Raw genomic sequence first — 25,330 nt, forward strand, 5'->3', positions numbered from 1 at the left:
TTTTTGGTCCTAAAAAGTAAAGTGAAAAATGTGCCCTTGGGGGTTGTGTAGGTACTTGATCCTTGCATTTGAAACTATACAAGTTTTTCCTTCCTTATACTTGTATGAGAAAACAGTGGATAGCTCGTTTTTCGAAAATGGAATTTAAATATTTAAAAGTCTTGAATTCTAAGAGAACGAGTGATGTTAGCAGTGAGCAAACTGTCGAAGACAAATATTACTGAACCACTCCCAATGAAGACATGTATATAGATTGTTCAACATTTCACTGAGCTTTAAACAACGTCTACTGCGAAACTACTGAATGTGCATTATCTGGCATAACTTTTTCTCGATCAATACACATACAACACGTTTCTTTCTTTTTTCTCTTTTCTTTTCTTTTTTTTTTATTATTAACTTGCTTCATATGAGCAATAACGCATTCTCTTCTAGTATAAATTCTATTTAAATTACTCTCTAAAAAGTCAGTCACTAATTTAAATTAGTAAACATTTTTACTAATTTAAATTACTCTCTAAAAATTCAGTCACTAATTCAAATTAGTAAACATTTTTACTAATTTAAATTAGTAACTGACTGTTTGCTTTTGAATTAGTAAATTTTACAAATTAATAGTAATATCTGCTAATTTATTAGTCAAATTTACTAATTCAAAAGCAAAAAGTCAGTCTTTAATTCAAATTAGTAAAAATTAATTTGTAAAAATAAATTAGTAGAACTTACTATCAAATAGTAAAATTTACTAATTCAAAAGCAAAAAGTCAGTCAGTAATTGAAATTAGTAAACATTTTTACTAATTTAAATTAGTAACTGACTTTTTGCTTTTGAATTAGTAAATTTTACAAATTAATAGTAATACTAACTAATTTATTAGTCAAATTTACTAATTAAAAAGCAAAAAGTCAGTCGCTAATTTAAATTAGTAAACATTTTTTACTAATTCGAATTCAGAGAGCTTGTGATAATTATTGTTATTTATAAAAATAACTGAATTTTGCAATTTTAAATTAATGACTGACTTTTTGTTTTTAAATTAGTAAATTTTACTAATAAATACTCTCTAAATCTGAATTAGTAGAATTCTACTAACAAATAATAAAATTTTACTAATTGTTAGTAGTTTTCATAGACGACTTTTCCCCATTTCAATTATTAATTGTTAGTAAAATTTTACTAATTTTTTAGTGCAATTTCACTAATTGCTAGTCATTTATGTCACTAAATTAATTAGTGAAACTGTTTTATATCGACTACTAATAAAAAATTTCTACTAATTGTCAGTAGAATTTTACTAAAGAATTACAGGGTGTCTATTTATTTCGTTCAAAAATTCAAAATTCCCGATTTTTTTCCCAGCTTTGTCATAATTTTTCCTGGTTTTTTTTCAACATATTTAAATTTATTTGATTTCGAAAATAAATAAATCTACAAATTGTCATCAAAAAAATTTTTTTAGAGTTTTTATGAATAATTAAATTCTTTTGACGAGTTTCTTTAAATTTTTTGAAAAAAATGTTTTTTTTAATAATTTTAATTGAAAATTTGGAAAATAATTGAATTAAACAAGGAATTTTTTCAATTTTTTAAAATAATCTTGTCTGTTCATAATTATAATTGAAAATTTGATTAATTCAATTTTATTAAAATGTATTGATGCTAATTAAATTTCTGCAAAAAATTTTACTAGTTAAAAATGTATTTGAATCCTTCCAAAAAATGTTATTATTTATAAAAATAATAAAATTAAATGTTTGCGCAGAATTTTATTAAAATTTTTCAAAATAATTGAATTGTGGAGAACAATTTAATTATTTATAAAGATAATTTAAATTTTGACGAGAATTTAAAAAAATGTTTAAACATAATTGAATTTTAGCGAAAAATTTTATTACTTTTGAAAATAATTGAATCCTTGTGAAGATTTTTTTTAAAAAGTAATATTCAAAAGAATTTAGTAAATCTGAAGAATTTTGCTATTTATGGAAATAATTGACTTCTTGAGAATAATTTTTTCACAGTTACTGGAAATAATTGAATTCTTTCGACGAATTTTAATAAAATTTTTAAGAATAATCACATTTTTCGAGTAATTCGAATAAAATTGTATTAAAAATAATTGAAATTCTGCAATGAGTTTTATTATTTATGAAAATAATTGAATATATTGCGAGGAAATTTAAAAAAATAAAATTACACTTACGGTGACTAACTTCCCTTGATTATTTTCGAAAAATTTAAATAAAATTATTTAAAAGAATTTAATTATTTTTAATAGAATGTAAAAAAATTTCAATTATTTCAACAATTTTCAATTATTTATTTATAAAAATTCAATTATCTTGGAACAATAGAATTGAAAAATTTTATTGCAAAAATAGTGGAACTTTTACAAAGATTTTACTATTTAAAAAAATAATTGAATTGTTTCGAAGGATATATGAATATTTTAGAAACTAATTGAATTCTTTCGTGAAATTCTATTAAAAATAATTGAATTTTGGCAAATATTTTACTATTAAAAAAATAATTACATTGTTGCGAAGGATTTATAAAAATTTTAAAAACTAATTGAACTCTTTCGTGAAATTTTATTAAAAATAATTTAATTTTTACAAAGAATTTTAACTATAATTATTAAAAATCTTTCATTGTTTCGAAGACTGTATTAAAATTATAGAAAATAATTGGGTTCTTTTGAAAAATGTTATAATGAATTAAGATAAGAATTGAATTCTTTTGTTGAAATTTATTGAAAATAATTGAATTTTTGCAAAGATTTTACTATTTAAAAAAATACTTGAATTGTTTCGAAGAATTTATAAAAATTTTAGATAATAATTGAATTTTTTTGTGAAATTTTATTAAAATTTTGTTGAAAATAATTAAATTTTTGAAAAAAAAATTTACTAATTTATAAAAATAATTAAATTTTTCCCAAGAATATTTTTATGTAAATAATTGAATTTTTGCGAAGAATTATATTTAAATCTTTGAAAATATAAACAATTGTAATTAAATATGTACTTAATAAGTGAATTGTTTAAATTTTGATTATGATATTATTCAAACATTTATATTTGAAAATAAAAAATTTTGAAAATCGCAGAATAATAATAAATGGAACATTTGCTAGTTTAAATAATAAATAGTATAATTTCTACTAATTTATTAGTAAAATTTTACTAATTTGATTTAGTGATGGTCTTTTTGCTTTTGAAATAGTAAATTTTACTAATACATTCGTAGAAATTAATATTTATTAGTAAAATTAATAATTAAAATTTACTAATTCATAATAAAAAAGTTCGTTACTAATTCAAAAATTTGAATTAGTGACAAACTTTCAGCTTTTGAAATAGTAAATTTTACTAATAAATTAGTAGAAATTAATATTTATCCAAAAGCAATTTAAATTTAATTTAAAAGCATAAAGTCCGTTACTAATTCAAAAATCTTAATTTAGTAAAAATATTTATTAATTTAAATTAGTGACGGACTTTTTTTGCTTTTAAATTAGTAATTTTTATTAATTAATTAGTATAAATTTAGAGAGTGAAAATATCCAATAGAGATAATAAATATATCAAAATTGTTGCACCGCAACAATTTTTTTTCACTTTTATATATTATATATTTATGCATTGGTGTGTAGAAAGATTTTCATGAACCGTCGGTGTGTTTCTTTGATTTGAAGTCCTCATTAAAATCTCAATATCAAAACCTGTCCTGCGCAGGAGCTCTCATTTTAATATTTAATGTACCGCCTCGGGGGAAACAAAACGTCTTACGTTGATTCGTCGTCTCCTTTGTTCAATTAAGGCATGATCGAGCGCGTTCCTTTCGCTCTCGATTTCCTTTTCTATATCAAGTCGAGATTGCAAACAAGAATTTTTATTATAATAGACATGAGAGACTTGAGAGAAAAGCCATTTCAGAAAAATCATATATAAATCTATATCTCTTCGTTCTTTTTTTTTTCACATGAATGTCACTAAGGAAAATTATACCGCATATGTGAAACAATTTTCAATTTCGTTACATTTTTTTTTTATTTTTTTATAATTTTTAAATTAAAAAATGAAAAATAAAAAAATAAAATATTAATTTTAATAGAAATAAAATTTTTTACTTCCACTTTTATAAAAACAATTTAAATAAAATTGATTTGATACAAATAAATATTTATTTGATAATAAACAAGTAATCAGTTAGTTGATTAAAATAAATTTTTATTCATTGTGAACATTCATTGGGTTTTTTAGAATTTTCAACCTAAAAACAATGTTTTTTTTCAGAAATAAAGATTCAAATTTAGTAAAAAAAAAAATTTGTTTAATTAAATTAATGTACGTTATTAAATTAATTAATATAAAATATAAAAATTGTCGAAGTGTATAAATTAATTAAAATTAATTTAACCCTGTTAATTAACAATTATTATTTTAAGTCATAAATTTTTTTAAATTCATTGTTTCGAATCAATTTTATTAAATTATGGTAAATATCGAATTTGAAAGAATATTTAATAATTTAATTAGAAAACTTGAAGTTTTCAAATAAAATAAATAAATAAAATTAATTAAAAATATTAAACTGATTAAAAAATTTAAATTAATTTGTCTAAAAAATTAAAATTAATTAAAATTTAAGAAATTTAAAAATAAAAATCACATGTAACAATGAGTAGATTTAAAATTCACGTTGAATTCAACTACATAAAGTGGTTAAAAATTAAAAAGATACTATTATTTCAATAAAGAACAATTGTTTTTCTTTCATTTTCCTGAATATTCCGCACGGTCTTGTTGATTTTTTTCTCTCAAGACAAAAAAAAACAAATTCCTAAAGAGAACTTTGGATATTAACAACTATTTTTCTCAATTAGAATTATGTTTTAAAAATTGTGCAGCAATCCTTCACACACACACACATATATAATATAGGAATTCCTTTGAGTAATACTTCAATACCGCGAAAGTAATAATTGAAAACGTTGGTAGGATGAACAATAAACTATTTTTCAGTGAGTGTCGAATAGAATTTCCCCAGTGATTTCTCACTCTTGTGTCGTTTCTCCCATTCTCCCCCCTCACTCTTTATTATTGTTAATTTTTTATCAAAGTTTTACATAATAGTTTTTTGTTAATTTTTTCGTATCTACACGAAGAGAAAAATATAGAGTAACTTTTACTGTTTACAAAGTAAAATAAAAATTATCTGGAATTTCTGTGAATTTTTGAGAAAATTTTTTACAGGCTTCACACTCAATAATAAATTTTGGAAAAGTAGAAAAAAGTAAAAAGAAAATTTTTTCTTAAATAATTGAATTCTTTTGGAAAATTTTATTATAATAGTAGAATATTAAAAATTATTGATTAAAAAAAAAGTTTTGAAAGTAATTGAAATTTTGCCTTGAATTTTATTAGAATTTTTGAAAACAATTGAATTTTATTACTTTTGAAAATAATTGAATTCTTGTAATGAATGCTATTAATTATGAAAATAATTGAATTTTGGAAGAATTTTATTAAAATTCCTGAGAAAATAATTGAATTTTAGCAAAGAATTTTGCTATTTATAAAGATAATTGAAATGTAAAAGAGGATTTTTTTCAAATTTTTGAAAACAATTGAATTTCTGTAAAGAATTATGATATTTATTAAGATAGTTAATTTCTTTCAAAGAATTACTTTAAAATCTTTAAAATTGAGAATAATTTTAAGTTTAAAAAAATATTAAAATAAACAAAATTAATAATAACAAAGAGAAAAAAAGAAAAGAAAATAGTAATACTCGTCTGACTAATGATTTACTTTTTCTACTGAAACAGTAATATTCATAATTTAAAACTAATAAACGTCTGATCAATAATTTACTTTTACTACTGAAATAATAATATTGCCATTAACAAAAATAATAAAAACAATAATAATGTCAAAAATAATAGTAACACTCGTCTGACTAATAATTTACTTGTACTACTAATATAGTAATATTAACAATTTAAAACTAATAAACGTCTGACTTTGAATTTACTTTTGCTATTGAAACAACAGAAATAATAATATTAATAATAATAACAAAAATAATAGTAATACTCGTCTGACTAATGATTTACTTCTACTACACAACAACCAGTAATATTAATAATTTGAAAATAATAAACGTCTGGCTAATAATTTACTGTTAAAACTGAAACAATAATATTTAAATTAATAAAAATAATCGAAACAATAATAATGGCAAAAATAATAATAATACTCGTCTGACTAATAATTTACTTTTACTACTCAGACAATGGAAATAATAATGGCAAAAATAATAGTAATTTAATACTAATAAACGTCTGACTAATAACGTACTTGTTCTACTGAGACAGTAATATTTCGCTATTTATAAAAATAATTGATATGTTGACGAAAATTTTTTTTCAAATCTTTTTTAAACAATTGAATTATTGGAAAGGATTCTGATAGGTATTTATTAAAATAGTTGGATTCTTTCAAAGAATTGCATTTCAATCTTTAAAATTGAAACTAATTTCAACAGAATTGAAATTAAAATTTTTCAAAAAAAAATTCTTCTTTAAATCGATTATTTTTAATAATTTTCGGAAAAGATCATTTACAATTTTCAAATCCATTTGTTTACAATATTCAATTTTACGAAATTTCAATTATTCGTAAATTCTTCAATTAAATAAATATTAGAAAATAAAAACTTAAAATAATATTAAATAAATTCAATTAAAACTTTTTCAAAAAACTTATTTTCAAAATTCAATTATTTTTCAAAATTTACGCTATATTGCTTTGAATATTTAATTATTATCTAAAATTTTAACTAAAATTCATTTTTATGAAATGAAAATCAATTTTTATTAGAAAATTCTACAAGAATTTAATTATTTAAATACAAAAATAAATAATTCATTGAATAATTGAATGTTTCTTAAAATTCAATTCCAATTAAAAAATCTTTATTAACAAATTTTTAAATCATTGAATTCTATCAAAGAATTTTGATAAAATTTTTAAAAATAATTACATTTTTTGAGAAATTTGACAAAATTTGTATTTAAAATAATTGAAATTCTGCAATGAGTTCTATTATTTGTGAAAATAATTGAATCCCAAAGAAGAATTTTTTTTACTTTTGAATAATATTTAATTTTTTGCGAAGAATATTATTACTCTTGAAAATAATTGAATTTTTCCAATAATTTGTAACTTTTACAAAATTGAATTTTTTTTTTCGTGTTTTTTAATTAAACATCTTCTATAAATCCATTATTTTTAAAAATTTTTGAAAAAGTTATTTAAGAATTTTCAAATTCATTTGTTTACAATTAAATTTTACAAAATTTCAATTATTCATAAAAACCGCAATTAAAGTTTCTTAAAAAAAATTAATTCTACAGAATTGTTAGTTAAAAATATGAAAAATTCAAATTTTCAAAGATTTTAATCTGAAATCTTTTCAAAATTCAATTATTTATAAAAATTTACGCTCTAATGCTTTTAAAATTCAATTATAATCTAAAATTTGAACTGAAATCCATTTTTAAATCAATTTTTATGAGAAAATTCTACCAGAATTCAATTATTTAAATAGAAAAATAACAATTTATTGAATAATTGCATGTTTCTTAAAATTGAATTCTCATAAAGAATTTTATGTATAAATTTTTAAATAACTGAATTCTTTTGACACGTTTTAATAAAATTTTTAAGAATTTTTTCGAGGAATTCGATTAAAATTTGTATTAAAAATAATTGAAATTCTGCGATAAGTTTTATTATTTATGAAAATAATTGAATTTCTAAAAAGAAATTTTATTATCTACGAAAATAATTGAATTCTCGTAAAAATTTTATTATTTACGAAAATAATTGAATCCCCGTAAAAATTTTATTATCCATGAAAATAATTGAATGATTGCGAAGAAATTTATAAAAACATTTGAAAATAATTAAATTCCTGTGAAATTTTTATTATTTTTTTGAAAATAATAACAAGTTTGTGTAGAATTTTAATAAATTTTTTTTGAAATAATTGAATTCTTTTGGAAAATTTTTTGAAAATAGTAGATATTGAAAATCATTGAATTGAGGAAAATTTTTTAAAAGAATTGATTTTCGGAGAAGAATTCAATTATTTCTAAAAATAATTGAAATTCTGATGAGAATTTAAAAAAATTTTTGAACATATAATTGAATTTTTGCGAAGAATTTTATTACTTTTGAAAATAATTAAATTTCTGCAATCATTTGTAATTTCTCTAAAATTCCCCAAATTATATCGTACAATTTACGAAATTTTTATCTTTTTTTGAATCAAATTCAGGACTTTAAGGAACTTTAAAAAAAAAGACTTTTACGGACTTGATGCAAAGTTACGGACTTTTATGGAACAAAAAATGTTTGCTTCTTTGTGGAAAGGTACGAAGATTTTTTTTTAGAATTTGTGGTAATTTCATGATTTATGAGGCAAACAAAAAGACACAAAAATTGAGAATTTTCTTATAAATTTTAAACATTTAATTTGTTTCAGTACTTTTAATAAAAATCCCTAACTTTTCGCTGATTTCCCTGACTAATTTTACTTTCCCTGACTAATTTTACTTTCCCTGACTTATGGCAACCCTGCTGATAATTTAGGTTTTACTCTGAAACTTGCAATGGTATAATATTCATTTATTACACCATCGGAAGTTTCAAAAAAAAAAGAAAAAAAAATTGTTGGTGATTGCAATGCGCGTTGTGAAACTGTGTTATTAGTGTGAAAATGTGTGAAAATGATTATTCGAAAAGCCGGGTTTATAGTCTAAAGACCAAATTTTCTGGCTCAACAAATCGATCCACCTGCTTACATATTCATCGTCCTTTTCAGTGGCTCATTAACTCGAATGCACGCGCTGGTAGAATGCGCTTTGTCTCATTGTATGTTTATGCGTGCCGATTGGTTGGCGCGACTCATTTGTCTTGTGACATCACAACAGAATATCACAGACTTATTCAAACTGTGCGCCTACAAATCATAACCACAACCAATAACAGCTCTCGGTATACAATAATAATCAATACCCTACTTTTGCCAGACAGGTATTATTCGGTAAAAAAAATTTATCTCAAGAGAGAAAGAGGAAAAAAAAAATGATGGTCTCTTTATATTATTCTCTTTTCTTTTTATTCTGTCATTCCGGCGAATACAAATGTAACCAGTTCGACGCACCTATATACACACTGTGTAGATGTAAAGTAGGATATAGAAACCTTCGGAGAAAATCAAATGGGCCAGGACTTTCTGAGCCATTAAGCGTCCGTGCGCTCAACTATTTTCGACCCTATAATCGAATACGCTAAATTTAATCCTTTTTAGCATTGTACGATTTTTAGTTTATCCCCTTATTCGCATCCCCAATCTCGGTAAAGAGAATTCTTGGGCGAAAAAGGAGAATAAAAAATTTAAACTTCCTTTTTTTTTAAATTGGAAAATAAAGGCAGACTCTTTACGATATAGGTCGTCGTCGTTCACGTCAATTATTAATGGTTATTGATGATTGGAAAGTCTTCAGATTATTTTAAAATCACTGGTAAAATGTTTTTTATTTAAATCTATCTACTTTTCCATACCTCGGTTCTACTATAACTCGTCTTTTATTTTATCACTAGCAACAATTCCCTAACTTTTTAGGGTAAAAATAGCAAATTTAAAAATAATAGAATTTAAAAATTTTTAATTCAAATTTTTGTTGAAAACACTAAAAAATCCAATTTTTGAAAAATTACAAATAATTGCAGAAATTCAATTATTTTTTAAAGTGATAAAATTCTTCTCATAAAATTCAATTATTCAAATTTATTTAATTATCTTTCAAATTTAAAAAAAAAATTCTTGTCAAAATCCTAATTATCTTTATAAATAACAAACTTCTTCCCCAAAGTTCAATTATTTTGAAATCAATTTCAAATTCCCAAAAATAGTACGCAAACATTTAATTATTTTCATAAATAATAAAAATTTCTCAGGAATTCAATTATTTACAAATTTTTTTAATAAATTCCTTGGCAATAATTCAATTATTTTTATAAATAATAAGTTTTTTTTTAACGAATTCAATTATTTTTATAAAAAAAAATAATAAATAAAATGTATTGATACTAATTAAATTTCTGCAAAGAATTTTACTAGTTATAAAAATAATTGAATCCTTCCAAAGAATGTTAATATTTATGAAAATAATTAAATGTTTGCGTAGAATTTTATTAAAATTTTTGAAAATAATTAAATTGTGGAGAACAATTTAATTATTCATAAAGATAATTGAAATTTTGAGGAGAATTTTAAAAAAATGTTTAAACATAATTGGATTTCTGTGAAGAATTTTATTACTTTTGAAAATAATTGAATTGTATTTTAGAATTTTATGGAAATTTATGAAAATAATTGAATTCTTGAGAAGATTTTTTTTTAAAAATAACATTTAAAAGAATTTAGTAAATCTGAAGAATTTTGCTATTTATGGAAACAATTGACTTCTTAAGAATAATTTTTTTACAGTTTCTAGAAATAATTGAATTCTTTCGACGAATTTTAATAAAATTTTTAAGAATTATTAGGTACATTTTTCGAGGAATTCGATTAAATTTGTATTAAAAATAATTGAAATTATGCAATGAGTTTTACTGTTTATGAAGATAATTGAATATATTGCGAAGAAATTTTAAAAAATAAAATTGTAATTACGGTGACTAACTTCCCTTGATTATTTTCGAGAAATTTAAATAAAATTCTTTAAAAGAATTCCAATTATCTTTATAAATAACAAAATTCTTCCCCTAAGTTCAATTATTTTCAAATCAATTTCAAATTCCCAAAAATAGTACGCAAACATTTAATTATTTTCATAAATAATAAAAGTTTCGCAGAAATTCAATTATTTACAAATTTTTTATAAATTCCTTCGCAATAATTCAATTCTTTTTATAAATAATAAATTTTGTTTAAGAAATTCAATTATTTTCATAAAAAAAATTAAAAATTGTAGAAAATAATAATTGCTTCGAAATGATGAAAATAATTTTGAAAAAGTTACTGTAATAATATTCTTATAATATAAAACAATAATTTTATCACTCGGTCATCTTTGATTATTATAAGTTATTGAATTTAAAAAGATTTGAATTTGAATGTTTTGAAAAATTTTAATTCCTACGGAAAAATAATATTTAAATATTTATTTAAAAAAGAGTTATTGAAGTTTTCGAATAATTTTTACAATTAAAGAAATTCGTAAATAAATGTAACAAAACATTTTTTTGACTAAAATTTTTTCTTTTATTTTCTAAAAATTTAAAAAGTTTTAATTTCATTTTCAATTAAAATTTTTATTTGACAAATAGAATAGAATATGTAATGTTTCTTTTTCAAAAAAAAAGAATGAGTTTCTGAACAATATTGTTATTGAGAAAGATAAATTATGCATAAAATATTTCCTATTTCTTAATTATAATTTTTTAACAATTAATAATTTTCTCATATTTTTTATAAATAAAAAGGAGAAAATTTTGCTTAATTGAGATCAGTCAAACCAAAATTTGTTATAAAACAAGCATATAATAAACAAAATTTATTTGTTAATCATAATTTTTTAATATTTTTTAATTTCAAATATTGTTTTATTATAAATCATGAAAAAATACCTGCAACGAATTTTATTATTCATCATGAAAGAATTTAAATACTTATAAAAATAGTGGATATTAAAAATCATTATATTTCGAAAAGTTTTTAAAACTAATTAACCTTCCGTTGGATCAAATTTATCAATTTTACAAATTGATTTTTATTAAAATTTTTAAAAATAATTGAATTCTTGTGATGAATATTGTTATTTATGAAAGTAATTCAATTTTGCAAAAAATTTTATTAAAATGTCTCAAAATAATTGAATTTTCGGGAATAATTTTGTTATTTATCTTTAATAATAATTGAATTCTTTCGAACAATTATTTCAAAAAAATTTAATTAAAATTGTATTAAAAATAATTGATTTCCTTCAAACAATTTTATTAAAATATTTGAAAATAATTGAATTCCTGTAAGAAATTTGAATATTTTTGTAAATAATTAAATTTTTCCTAAGAATTAAAAAAAAACATTTTTTTAAATAATTCATTTTTTCAAGGAATTGAAATTAAATTTTTAAGAATAATTTCGAGCAATTCCTGTGAAATTGTATAAAAAAAAATTGAAATCTTGCGATAAATTTTATTATTTATAAAAATAATTGAACAGTTTTTAATAATTGTATTAAAATGTTCAAAAATAATTAAATTTCCAAAAAGAAATTTATTATTTTTTAAAATAATTGAATTCTTGTGATGAATATTGTTATGTATGAAAATAATTGAATTCTTGTTTAGAACATTATTAAAAATTTTTTTAAATAATTGAATTTTCATGAAAAATATTAATGTTAGTGAGAGTAATTAAATTATTGTGAAGAATTGTACAGAAATTTTCCTAAATAATTGATTATTTGAAAATTTTTTTGAAAATACAATTCTAAATTAATTGAATTCCTGTGAAAATTTTATTATTCATGAAAATAATTGAATTTTTGATGAATTTTATCAATTTTTTTTTTATTAAATAATTGAAATCTTTTGCGAAATTTTATGAAAATACTTAAAATTAAAAATAATTGAATTTCGAATATTTTTTTTTTGAAAATAACTGAATCGTTTTAAAGAATTTTACTAATTTTTAAAAAAATTTGTATTTTTCCCCGTTTTCCAGACAAAATTTTTACATTTACTCAATTAATTTAATTCAAGTCTAAATTTACAAAAATTCAGAATAAAAAAATCCCTCTTCATAAGGCACAATATAAAATATCCATCCTCCCAAGGACTATTAAAATTCAAGTCTTTTAAAGAAGATAATCCTGAGAGGAAGAAACTTTTCCAAAGTATGTACATAATAAACCTCCAACAATAGCAAACAAATGATCATCTGATATAGAAGCTGTCATGTTAAGAAAGATACTGCCAGATGGGTCCTTCAGAATTGAAATCCACTATATATAAAGTTATTAGATAGTGTCATTGATAAATTGATAGGTATATCCGGAGAAATGTACATTTCCCATATATATTTATGCGATATGATAACTAATTCGCAAAAACTTTTGTCAAAATATCCAATTACAGGGCTGCCACAAATATTTAATTTTGCTTTTCCTTGACTTTTCCCTGATTTCGAGAAAAAATTTTGATTTTCCCCCTGACCCTAAAAAATATTCTCAGGGTTGTCACAAAAATTTAATTTTGTTTTTCCCTAATTTTCAGATGAAATTTTGATTTTTCCCCTGCCCCTGAAGAATATTCTGATTAGATTAGAATTTTAAAAAAATTTTTGCGAAGAATTTTATTACTTTTGAAAATAATTGAATTACTGCAATTATTTGTAACTTTTCCAAAATTCAATTTTTATTGTTATTTTTAACTAAAATTCTTAACTAGTAATTAACAAACTAATTTCAAGAGAATTTGAATTATTAAAATTTTTGAAAAATATCTATTAAACTGAAGTTTACAACGTCAAATTTGACGATTTTCCAAGTAACAATATTGAAATTCGTCAGGTTTGACTTTGTAAACTTTAGTTCAATAAATATCTAAGTTTATTAAAATTTCTAATTAAATTCATTGAAAATTGAAATTTTGTAAAATTAAAAATTAAAACCTTTTGAAGTTGATCTATTTATGAAAATTTATAAATATTATTTATAAAAACTTTAAATAAATAAATAAAACTGTAAACGCAATTCTTGTAAATTTCAATTAGTTTAGATATATTTATGGAAAATTATTCATTAAATAATTTATATAAGTAATAATTTTTGATAGCTCTTCAAGAATTAAGTTATTTAAAAAGAAATAATTGTGAGAAATAGAAAAAATTGAAGGTTTTTTTATTAGAATTCGTAGTAATTTCATAGTTTATGAGACAAACAAAAAAAACATCAAAATTTAAAGTTTTTTTATGACTTTTAAAATTTAATTTTTTCCAGTACTTTTACTAAAAATCCTTGACTTTTCCCTGATTTCCCTGACCAACTCTGTATTAACTAAGCAAACAATACGAATTTTATTTAATTTTTCAAATGATCGACAAGAAATAAACAATGCAATTTACCAGTTATTTAGCATTTAACGTTTAAATGGCAAGTAAATAACCTGTCATAACAAGAGTTGAAAATGATTTGGTGAATTTCTCGTTGAAAAGCACATCTAATTAAATTGCCAATTGGGAACGCAAGGGAGGACAAATTGTGGTCGATTACATGCACGAGCGACATATGCATAGCAAAAAGGCATCAGACTAATGCCTTGATGGCTATATAATTGAAGGGTAGTCTGGGACCATATTCGTAATTTCAGAAATAATACTTTTAACCAAACACGTACACACTACTTGAAAGTATTAAAAAAAAAAAAGAAATAATTTTTTTTGTCACCGACAACAATATTTGATAATCATCACAGAAAGAGACAAGACAAATTCAAATAAAACAGAAAGTTAATTTATTATATCATTCCCTTTTTCGAAACTGGGGGAAAGTATATTATTGGAATCCACTCACTCACTCGTCTCATTCTCTTTCTCTCTCTCTCTCTCTCTCTTTCGAAATAATATTGTTTTAATGAAAATTTACTTAGATAGCATTTTTCTAGAAAAATATCGAGAGAATATCTTTTATATATATCTTTTCTTGTTTCAATAAAGAAAAAAAGAGAACTAGATTCGATTATTTAGTGATAAGAATAACAGTGAATAAAAGTAAAGAAGGTTTGCTCTCCGACCGGTACTTTGGACACGCCCCTATGGAAATCGAGAGCTCTGCAATTTAATGTATAATCGATACGTCGATCAAGCTTATTCTCGGAAAGGTACAGTACCAAGTCTCCTACTTACAATTAAAATTTTCACCCCTTGTTAAAAAGCTTTTAAAAGATAAACTGCCTTTGTTCATCATTATATAGACGCGTTTTTCATGAAAGGAAAAAAATCGATTCAACTCCATTGGGAAAAAATGCAAAAAAAAAAAAAAAATGAGAAAAATCTGTATTAAATTTACAATTTTTTCACATTTTTCATTTTAAACGGACAACGTGGAGCTGTGCGCGGAGTCTATATATATGTATTTAAAAAAAAGAAGGAATTGAAACTAGACTGAGATGAAGAATATTCTTTGATTCCAATATCCGTATTGTTTCAATATGAAATGAAATTTTCAATTCAGTGAATTGATTCTAAACAAGCTTTTTAAATTATAATGTAAAAAACATAACAATGTGATATAATCATCACATTAAACAATGGGGTATTAAAAAGAGTTGCAGCTTAAATTAACCCTCTGCTGATGCTAACTTATCCCCACTTTATCGCCAAAGAACGTAACTACCATAGTCCCCACCAGGCGTCCAGAATGACGATTTTTGACGATAACGGTCGTTAGCATCAGCAGAGAGTTAAGGTCAAAACAAAAATTAAAATTACTGATTTTTTGATTAGTTTTATCTATTATTATTATCTTAGGGACAATTTATTTGCAAGGTAATTTATAATTTAAAATTATTTATAATTTAATTAAAAGAGTACAAAAAAAGGAATGACTACTAAATTTTGTAAACGGCATTCAAAGCAGATCCACAATTTTTTCAAAACTTGAAATATATTACAAAGTTTTTTAGGTTAAAATTTGAATGGAAAAAACAGGACTATGAAGTAAGCAACGTTTATCTAAGGCACATTCTTTTGACAAACGAATTTTCAAAAATTTCTAACTTACAAAAAAACTGTTTATTCTATCGAATTAAAGGACCACTTGTAATATTGTTATCTCTTACTCTTCTAAGGCAAACAGAAAATTTTAAAAATACCAGCTAAATTATATTTCGAGAGGGTTAACTACCTTAAGCCATAACAACTATAAGCAAGCATATTGACCAGTGGGATTAAACACCCAAAGATCCTAACTAAAAAAAAATCAAGCACATTGACCAGTGGGATTAAACACCCAGAGATCCTAATTAAAAAAAAGCAAGCATATTATTGACCAGTGGGATAACACACCCAAAGATCCTAACTAAAAAAAAATCAAGCACATTGACCAGTGGGATTAAACACCCAGAGATCCTAATTAAAAAAACAAGCATATTGACCAGTGGGACTAAACACCCAAAGATCCTAACTAATAAAAAAGCAAGCATATTGACCAGTGGGATTAAACACCCAAAGATCCTAATTAAAAAAAAGAGCAAACAAGCATTGACCAGTGGGATTAAACACCCAAAGATCCTAACTAAAAAAAAGCAAACAAGCATTGACCAGTGGGATTAAACACCCAAAGATCCTAACTAAAAAAGCAAGCATATTGACCAGTGGGATTAAACACCCAAAGATCCTAACTAATAAAAACAGCAAACAAGCATTGACCAGTGGGATTAAACACCCAAAGATCCTAACTAATAAAAAAGCAAGGATATTGACCAGTGGGATTAAACACCCAAAGATCCTAACTAAAAAAGCAAGCATATTGACCAGTGGGATTAAACACCCAAAGATCCTAACTAATAAAAACAGCAAACAAGCATTGACCAGTGGGATTAAACACCCAAAGATCCTAACTAATAAAAAAGCAAGGATATTGACCAGTGGGATTAAACACCCAAAGATCCTAACTAAAAAAGCAAGCATATTGACCAGTGGGATTAAACACCCAAAGATCCTAACTAAAAAAGCAAGCATATTGACCAGTGGGACTAAACACCCAAAGATCCTAACTAAAAAAAAGCAAACAAGCATTGACCAGTGGGATTAAACATCCAAAGATCCTAATTAAAAAAAACAGCAAACAAGCATTGACCAGTGGGATTAAACACCCAAAGATCCTAACTAAAAAAGCAAGCACATTGACCAGTGGGATTAAACACCCAAAGATCCTGATTTAAAAAAAAGCAAGCATATTGACCAGTGGGATTAAACACCCAAAGATCCTAATTAAAAAAACAAGCATATTGACCAGTGGGACTAAACACCCAAAGATCCTAACTAATAAAAAAGCAAGGATATTGACCAGTGGGATTAAACACCCAAAGATCCTAATTAAAAAAAACAGCAAACAAGCATTGACCAGTGGGATTAAACACCCAAAGATCCTAACTAAAAAAGCAAGCACATTGACCAGTGGGATTAAACACCCAAAGATCCTAACTAAAAAAGCAAGCATTTGACCAGTGGGATTAACACTCAAGGGTCATAATTACTATAAGCAAGCAATTGACCAGTAGGATAATACTAGTGAAACTATAGGTCGTAACAGCTATAGGCAAACACTGACCAGGTAGTTAACACCTTAGATCCTAAACGATATTAATAAGAAGACACGAGATATTTGAATAGAAAAATAAAAAACGTCTGTCTTAAAAAAATCTTTTAAATCCTTCTTGTTATTTTTAATGAGTTTTTAAGAATTTGTTACGTAATAAGATTGTATAGCACAATTTAGTAGCTACCCTGTATTAGCGGTTTGCTTTGAATTGTCAAAAATTTTCTTTAAAAAAATTGCCATTGTAAAATAGTTCGGTGACTAATTTTTCATGCTTATATTTTCACCCTTATGCAGTTTCGTGTCATCGCAAAAAAAGTATTTTGACAATTGGTTTCTCGGTACACTGTTCTTTACTTCCTTTGAATTATTGAATTTTCTTTTTTTTTTTTTATTAAAAAAATTCATTTTTTTAAACTTTCTAGCTGAACAAATTTTTCATTTATTTTGTAATAACAATTTTCGTACTCATATACTTATGATGTGAAGTTATTTAAAAACAATTTTTCGTTTAAAATAAACGTGGCGTACTTCAATGTCCTACGAAGCAAGTTTTTTTGGTTTTGAATGTAGTATAGTTATGAATTTCCGTAATTCTATTACAGAAAAAGGTGAATTAATACCTTATGCAATGGAATTTATTTTTTAAAAATAAAATTCAAAATGGAGGCCAATTTTCTTTCAAAATCAACCAAATTCCATATTGAAATGACGAGTCAAGTATGACAAACAAGTTTTTTTCTTTGAAAATATACCAGATTTGCTTAAAACTTGCTACTATTGGAGGTTTTCGAAATATCTAATTTCTGTATCGTACATATTTATAAACTTAAATTTTATACCTAATATACACACTTGTGTAATATTGATAAAAAGAATAGAATTAAAAATAAAACTATAAAACGACTTACCAATTGTAGTACATCTTTAAAACAGGAGGCTGACATCGGAACAATGATATCCTCTGGATAAAATACTATTCACTCGCGGTTTTAAAATTTTCGCACTCCCAAAACTATAGACACGGATATGGCATCAGGTTTATCGAATTTTTCTTGTTAGCGTTTATAGTTGAGTTGATGAATGCTTTTCAAACATGCATTCGAATCTCACAGGAATCTGAAAAATAATAAAAAGAATTATTTCACAAACTGAAAGAAAAAGATTAATTAAACTAATGTTCTAATAATAATTTCTCACATGAAAGTCATCAACTAATTGAAGTAACATGTTTTACTAATTTTTAGTGTAAATAACTGGACATTTTTCCGAATTTTAAATTATTTTATTTGTTTTTGAAATTTTTTGTGAAAAATGACTGAAATTAAAAGAAACTTTCACTAATTCGAATAAGTGATGACTGATAGAAATTTTGACTGAATTTATACAAACACTTTGAAGTTTAATTTTAAATAATAATTTAAATTTTAGAAATAAACAAAAATGATAAAATTATATATTTTGCGAACATTTGATCTAAAAGTAACCAGACCGTTATATATTGACACTGGTATCAATTTATCTCGACACACAATAATCTCATTCTTTGGATACTGTACAAAATTCACTCGATATGTGTATACAGATATATATATTAATCGAGAGCGCTATACTTTACAAATATAGTTTTGTTTGCAAACCCCGTTTTGAAAATCACTTGAACCGTGCGTATTAACGTAAAATCATATATAATATAAATCATACATCATATACGAAAACGAATATAAACTATATATAAAACAGACCGACCAATCGTCTACTCTTAGCATTATATATAAATTTAATAACAACTCAACACTCACAGACTCGAAAATATTTTTTAAAAAATCTTTCGAAAAGCTAATAAACGGTATATTTGCAGAAAATGTCGAGAGAATGCCTCGTGTATAATCGCTAGCGAAGTTTTCCTTTGTTTGACTTTTGATTAATTGGCAGAAAACCGCAGTTTGTTCTGCATAAAATCAATGCAACGAGTGAACAAATATTTTCTGGTTTATGATCGAGACGAATCGGTTTCGTTAAATATATTGAAAAATTCCGCAATCATGATGATCATTTACTTTTTTTATGCTCGAGAAAGAAGGGAATCTTTCTAAATTGCAAAATTAATTATTAAAGGGACACGAAAAGAAAGGAAGAAAGGAATTCAAGTTAACTGAGAAGAATTTTATCATTAATTCTTGTTAAACATAGATTCGTGCTAATAGAAACAAATTTGAATTTGTTTTTATCTATTTAAACAAATACAAATGAAAATGAATGCTATTTGAATGCTCAAACATGATTCACTTTGGCTGTTTATCAGTTTGTAAAATTCATTTCCGTAAAGGCAAACAAATTATTTGAATGCTGATGTTTTGCTTTGATTCTAATTTTTCTAAACTTCAACATGTTCATAAAGGCAAACGGATTATTCGAATTCACGTTGAAAATTTACTAAAGGTTTCATTATTTTCTGTAGGAACAAATTTTTACTTTGACTTTTAGTTCGAAAGTTCTGGAACTTAAGTTCTAGAGTTCTTTTATAAAAAAAATGTTCCAAAAATAAGAAGTTCTCCCTAAAGCAGGCACGAATTTTTAAAAACTGAAAGTTTTACGACTTAGAAGTTCCACTTTAACCTAAAATTTTTCAACTACAACTTAAGTAATAATTGATGTTCTTAAAAGCAAAAGAGAAATGATTTATAAGATGTTGTGGTTCAACTCAAATTTTACGAATTTTAACAAAATGTTGACAAAAGTAGACAATTGATTTGGATTCAGAAACAAAACCTTGCTTCAACAAAAATTCTTTCTATAACAATACCAAGTCCCAAAAATTGAAATTTATGAGTAGTTTCTAAAGCAGCACGAAGTTGAAGAATCTTAATTTCTTAGCAACAAAAAAAAATTCTTTTGAAGAAACTTTCGAGAAACTTTTAACTTCTGAACTTCTAACTTCTAGTAATGAGAAGTTCTTCCTAAAGCATCCCTAACTTTCGGAATCTAAAAGTTTTAGAAACAAAAGAAATTTTCCCTAAAGCGGAATTAAGTTACAGAAGCTATAAATGTTTGTGAAAAGATATTTTCATAATTCCAAGTTCTAGAATCTTAAAGTTCTCAAGCCTAAAGAAAATTTCTTTAAAGCAACATAAAGTTCCAAAAGTCGAAAATTTTGGCAGAAGTAAAAAATTATTTTTAGAGGGGCATTAAGATTTTGAATCTTAAAGTTGTGACATATAAATAAAATCTGCTTAAGGCAGCATAAAGTTCCAGAAGTTCTAGCAACTAAAGAGAATCTCCCAAAAGCAGCATCAAGTTCCAAAAACTAAAATTTCGAACAAGAAGTTTTTCCTGAAGCAGCACGCATTTACAGAACCTAAATTTCTTAACAATATAGAAAATTCATTCTATAGCAACATGATGCTCCAGAAACTAGAATTTTTAGCAACAAAAATCACAAAGTTCTATAATCTAAATGTTATAATAACAAGAGAAATTCTTCCTAAAGAAAAATTAATTTTCAAAAATTAGAAATTAACTGTAACAGCAGAAATTCTTCCTAAAGTAGAATGAATTCACAGAAACTGAAACAATTTTCTACAAGAAGTTCAATCTACAAGGGTGTCTACAATTATTTCTATCAACAAAATTCCCGGTTATTTCCCGGCTTTGTCCTAATTTTTCTCTGTTTTTTTCTCATCAAATTTAAATTTATTTGATTTCAAACATAAATAAATCTACAAATGCCTTCAAAAATTTTTATTAAGGTTTTTATGAAAAATTAAATTTTTTTGACGAGTTTCTTTAAATTTTTTGAAAATAATGTTTTTTTTAATAATTTTAATTAGAAATTTGGAAAATAATTGAATTAAACAAAGAATTTTTTCAATTTTTTAAAATAATCTTTTCTGTTCATAAATACAATTGAAAATTTGATGAATTCAATTTTATTAAAATGTATTGACACTAATTGAATTTCTGCAAAGAATTTTACTATTTATAAAAGTAATTGAATCCTTACAAAGAATGTTATTATTTATGAAAATAATTAAATGTTTGCGTAGAATTTTATTAAAATTTTTGAAAATAATTGAATTGTGGAGAATAATTTAATTATTTATAAAGATAATTGAAATTTTGGGGAGAACTTAAAAAAATTTTAAACATAATTAAATTTTTGCAAAGAATTTTATTACTTTTGAAAATAATTGAATTCTTGTGAAGAATTTTTTTTTTAAATAATATTCAAAAGAATTTAGTAAATCTGAAGAATTTTGCTATTTATGGAAATAATTGACTTCTTAAGAAGAATTTTTTTTACAGTTTCTAGAAATAATTGTAATGAGTTTTACTATTTATGAAGATAATTGAATATATTGCGAAGAAATTTAAAAAAATTAAAATTATAATTACGGTGACTAACTTCCCTTGATTATTTTCGAAAAATTTAAATAAAATTCTTTAAAAGTATTTAATTATTTTTAATAGAGTATAAAGAAATTTCAATTATTTCAAAACTTTTCAATTATTTGTTTATAAAAATTCAATTATCTTGAAGCAATAGAATTGAAAAATTTCAAAAATCTTATTTTTCAAAATTTTCAAAAAAAAACTGCAAAAATTCAATTTTATTAAACAATTTTTAGCGTGTATCTTTTTTTTAAATTAACTAAATAAAAATTTTAATTATTAATGTTCGCACTAAGAAACATGAATACATTAGAATGTGACTCTTTATAAAATTCAATTATTTATTAATTATTAAATTAAAATAACTTTGAAAATTCGATTTGTTAAAAAGTTTTTAATTAAATTCTTTTACAAATTTAATTATTTTCAGTTGATTATCACAAAATTTCTATTAATTCGATAATTTTTATTTAATTTATTTAAATATTCAATTATTAAATTAAAATACTTTGAAAATTCGATTTGTTTAAGAAGTTATTAATGAAATTCTTTAACAAATTTAATTATTTTTAGTTGAATTTCACAAAATTTCTATTAATTCGATAGTTTTTATATTTAATGTATTTAAATGTTGAATTATTAAATTAAAATACTTTGAAAATTTGATTTGTTAAGATGTTTTTAATGAAATTTTTTAACAAATTTAATTATTTTCAGTTGAATATCACAAAATTTCTATTAATTCGATAATTTCTTTTAAATTTACCTACTAACTAAATTTCAATCAGTGACTGATTTTTTACTGTAAAATTAATTATTTTTAACTAATTCAAATTGAGGGAACTGTATGAATAAAATATCTATAAAAATTGAAATAAAAAGTGATTTTTTAAAAAGAAATTAAAATAATAAAAGCTTTTTTTAATTTGGTGAAAAATTCCCGGTTTGGCATAAAATTTGCTTAAAAAAATCAACTTATAACATAAATGACTGTACAGTAAAAAAAATTAATCACAACCTATGAAAATTAGTGTCCTCCTTCAAAAATTTTATCCTAAGTAATGCACCAAAACGCCACTTGTACAAAAAATAACGCAACGAAGCGAAAATTTCTGAAGGGATTACAGTCCATATATCAGAAAGGATTGAAATATTTCCTCATCCACATCTGAAATTCCCACTCATGCGTAAACATGTGCAAAATACAAAAAGCAAATACAATAATATAATAGAATCTAATGAGAAAAACAAATGAAATCGTCAAAATGATTATATAAACGGGGAGAACCCTCGCAACACCGACAAATGATTCTTTATCCTTTGAATACAAGCATTTTACTTCTATTGTTCTCGCTTCGACTGACTTAAATACAATTTCGTGCCAGAATGTAAAGAGTGTTCTTTCTCTCTTTGCATTCTGGCACTAGAAAGAGAAAAACTGCGTGGGTGAAAGAGAGAGAGAGAGAGAGAGAAAGAGAAACACCCTGAGTGTAGGAGAGAAAAAGATAGTGAGTAAAAGTGAGAAAGGAGAAAGAGAGAGAGAGAAAGAGAGAGTAGAGTGACTATAAGCCTATAAAACGAGGGTGGTGAAAAGACTTTGTCCTTTCTGTAGTTAGTCCTCGTGGTTGTTGTATATCGAGGTCGAGGAAGACGCCTAAGCGCAGGCCTGCCAACAGTCGTGTTTGACCCCCTTCAACCCACTCCCCTTTTACCCCGAAAACCTACACCATCTACCACCTCGCATACCTTACGAACATAGTTACTGATACCTAGGACTTTAGCTACGATCCTTCTTCAGGACGTGCCGGTCGTGTTTTCCTCATCTTTGTTCTTTCATTAAACTCGTTTTCTAAGTGGTCCAAGTTTACCCAAAGTGAACTTCTTCTTGCATCGATAATCAATACACTTCACTTCATTTAAAACTCTCACTTTAAATCTCAAACTCAAATGTATAGGACCTATATATTGCAAAATAAACTCCATAACCATTTCTCATCATCCTCTTAAATCTTTATTTAAATTTTTTTCAAACACCTTGCCCCTTCACCAACTTCTTTTTACCCCATTCTCAGTTTCCCAACTTTTGTAAACTTCACTACTATACTTTTACTACAAAAAAAAAAGATCTAATCCATACTTTTTATTTACAGGCACACTTTCTTTATATCATCTCCATCATCATCATTTTCTTCGTCATAAATCAACCAATTTTCGAAAAAACGAGTTATTTGCAACGTGATCGAAAATTGGTAAAGTCGGTAGTGTGAAAAAGGGGGAGAGTGTGCAAAAGAAGAGAAAGAAGAAGAAGAAGGAGAATCCTTGTGACATTTGAAAGTAAAAGTGTTGGTTTGGAAAAAAAATATAATTCAGAAAGGAAAGATCAAAAAGGGATGAATTCGCGAATGGCATGGATTTGAAAGCACTTTGCGGACAAACGAGTTTAGAGACAGAGGGGTTTCCCCGTGATTTCGTGCATTTGGCACGAGAGCGCCAACTCAATATTATGCATCGTAAGTCATTGCTTCTCTTTCTCGAACCTAAAGGGGGCGAAAGAAGAGGAGAAAAAAATCCCGATGATCAGAGATCGTGGTTGGTCGTGTGACGATTTATTCTAAGGATTTCCCAATTGCTTATACAGAAAGAATAATAGAGTTTGACAGTTACGAAAAAAAAAATTGGTGGGGGGAATACAGAGCGAACAAGTGAAAAAAAACACAGACACATACAAACAAACAAACACAGAAAGAAAACCAATAGTTAGGAAAAGTCAAGTATTGATTTTCCGTTTTTCTTCCATTCTCTTTTTGACTTTAGTATTCACAATGGGCTTTTGCTTATGTAAGGAAATGATACCCCACTGAATAGATCCATTATTACACGTGTGGGAATTCGATTACATTTCAAAGATTTCTCACTTTTATTTATTATGTAATGATTTTGGTATCGATTATTCTTTTTTGAGAAAGAGAAGAATTTTCTTTTAAGTTTCTTTTTTACTAAAGAAACTTTTAGTCGTTGCAAATTTCGTATCGATTTTTCTTTTAAAAAAGAATTTTTCTTTCATTTTTTTCCTATAAAAACTTTTAGTCATTGCAAAATTTAAAACTAAAAATGTCTTTCATTAGAAATTTCGAACTGAAATTTTTGTTTATTTTTGTTATTGCAGGCTTCGCACTCATCTACTAAAACCTACTATTTACTACTTTTTTATGTTGCGCTACTATTTGGGTACTTTTTTTAAGATTTCAGCCACTAAAAGCTACTATTTCTGTATTTTTTTAAAAATTTCCATTACATTAAATTCGCTAATACTAGAAACCAAAAAACTATTCTCAAAAATTATAATCAAATTCTTTAAAACGATTAAATTATTTCAAAATATATTCGAAATTAAATTATTTTTAATATCCAGTATTTTCATCAAATTTCGCAAAAGAATTCAATTATTTAAAAAAAAAGAAATTGATAAAATTCAACCAAAATTCAATTATTTTCATAAATAATAAAATCCATGGAAGGATTTCAATAATTCT

The 25,330-nt window shown here is 24.1% G+C and overlaps 1 protein-coding gene across 2 annotated transcripts in view; it reads right to left on the reverse strand.

Moving 5' to 3' along the window:
* Nucleotides 1–25,330, reverse strand: part of LOC122508535 — an 843,732-nt gene that overhangs the window by 648,510 nt on the left and 169,892 nt on the right. For both annotated transcript variants that reach the window (XM_043621950.1, XM_043621952.1), the window contains one exon: nucleotides 18,317–18,524. The gene's annotated coding sequence lies outside the window, so the exon portion shown is untranslated. The remainder of the gene's footprint in view (nucleotides 1–18,316; nucleotides 18,525–25,330) is intronic.

This window comes from Leptopilina heterotoma, unplaced genomic scaffold (assembly GCF_015476425.1).
Source record: "Leptopilina heterotoma isolate Lh14 unplaced genomic scaffold, ASM1547642v1 Lhet_54, whole genome shotgun sequence".
NCBI lineage: Eukaryota > Metazoa > Arthropoda > Insecta > Hymenoptera > Figitidae > Leptopilina > Leptopilina heterotoma.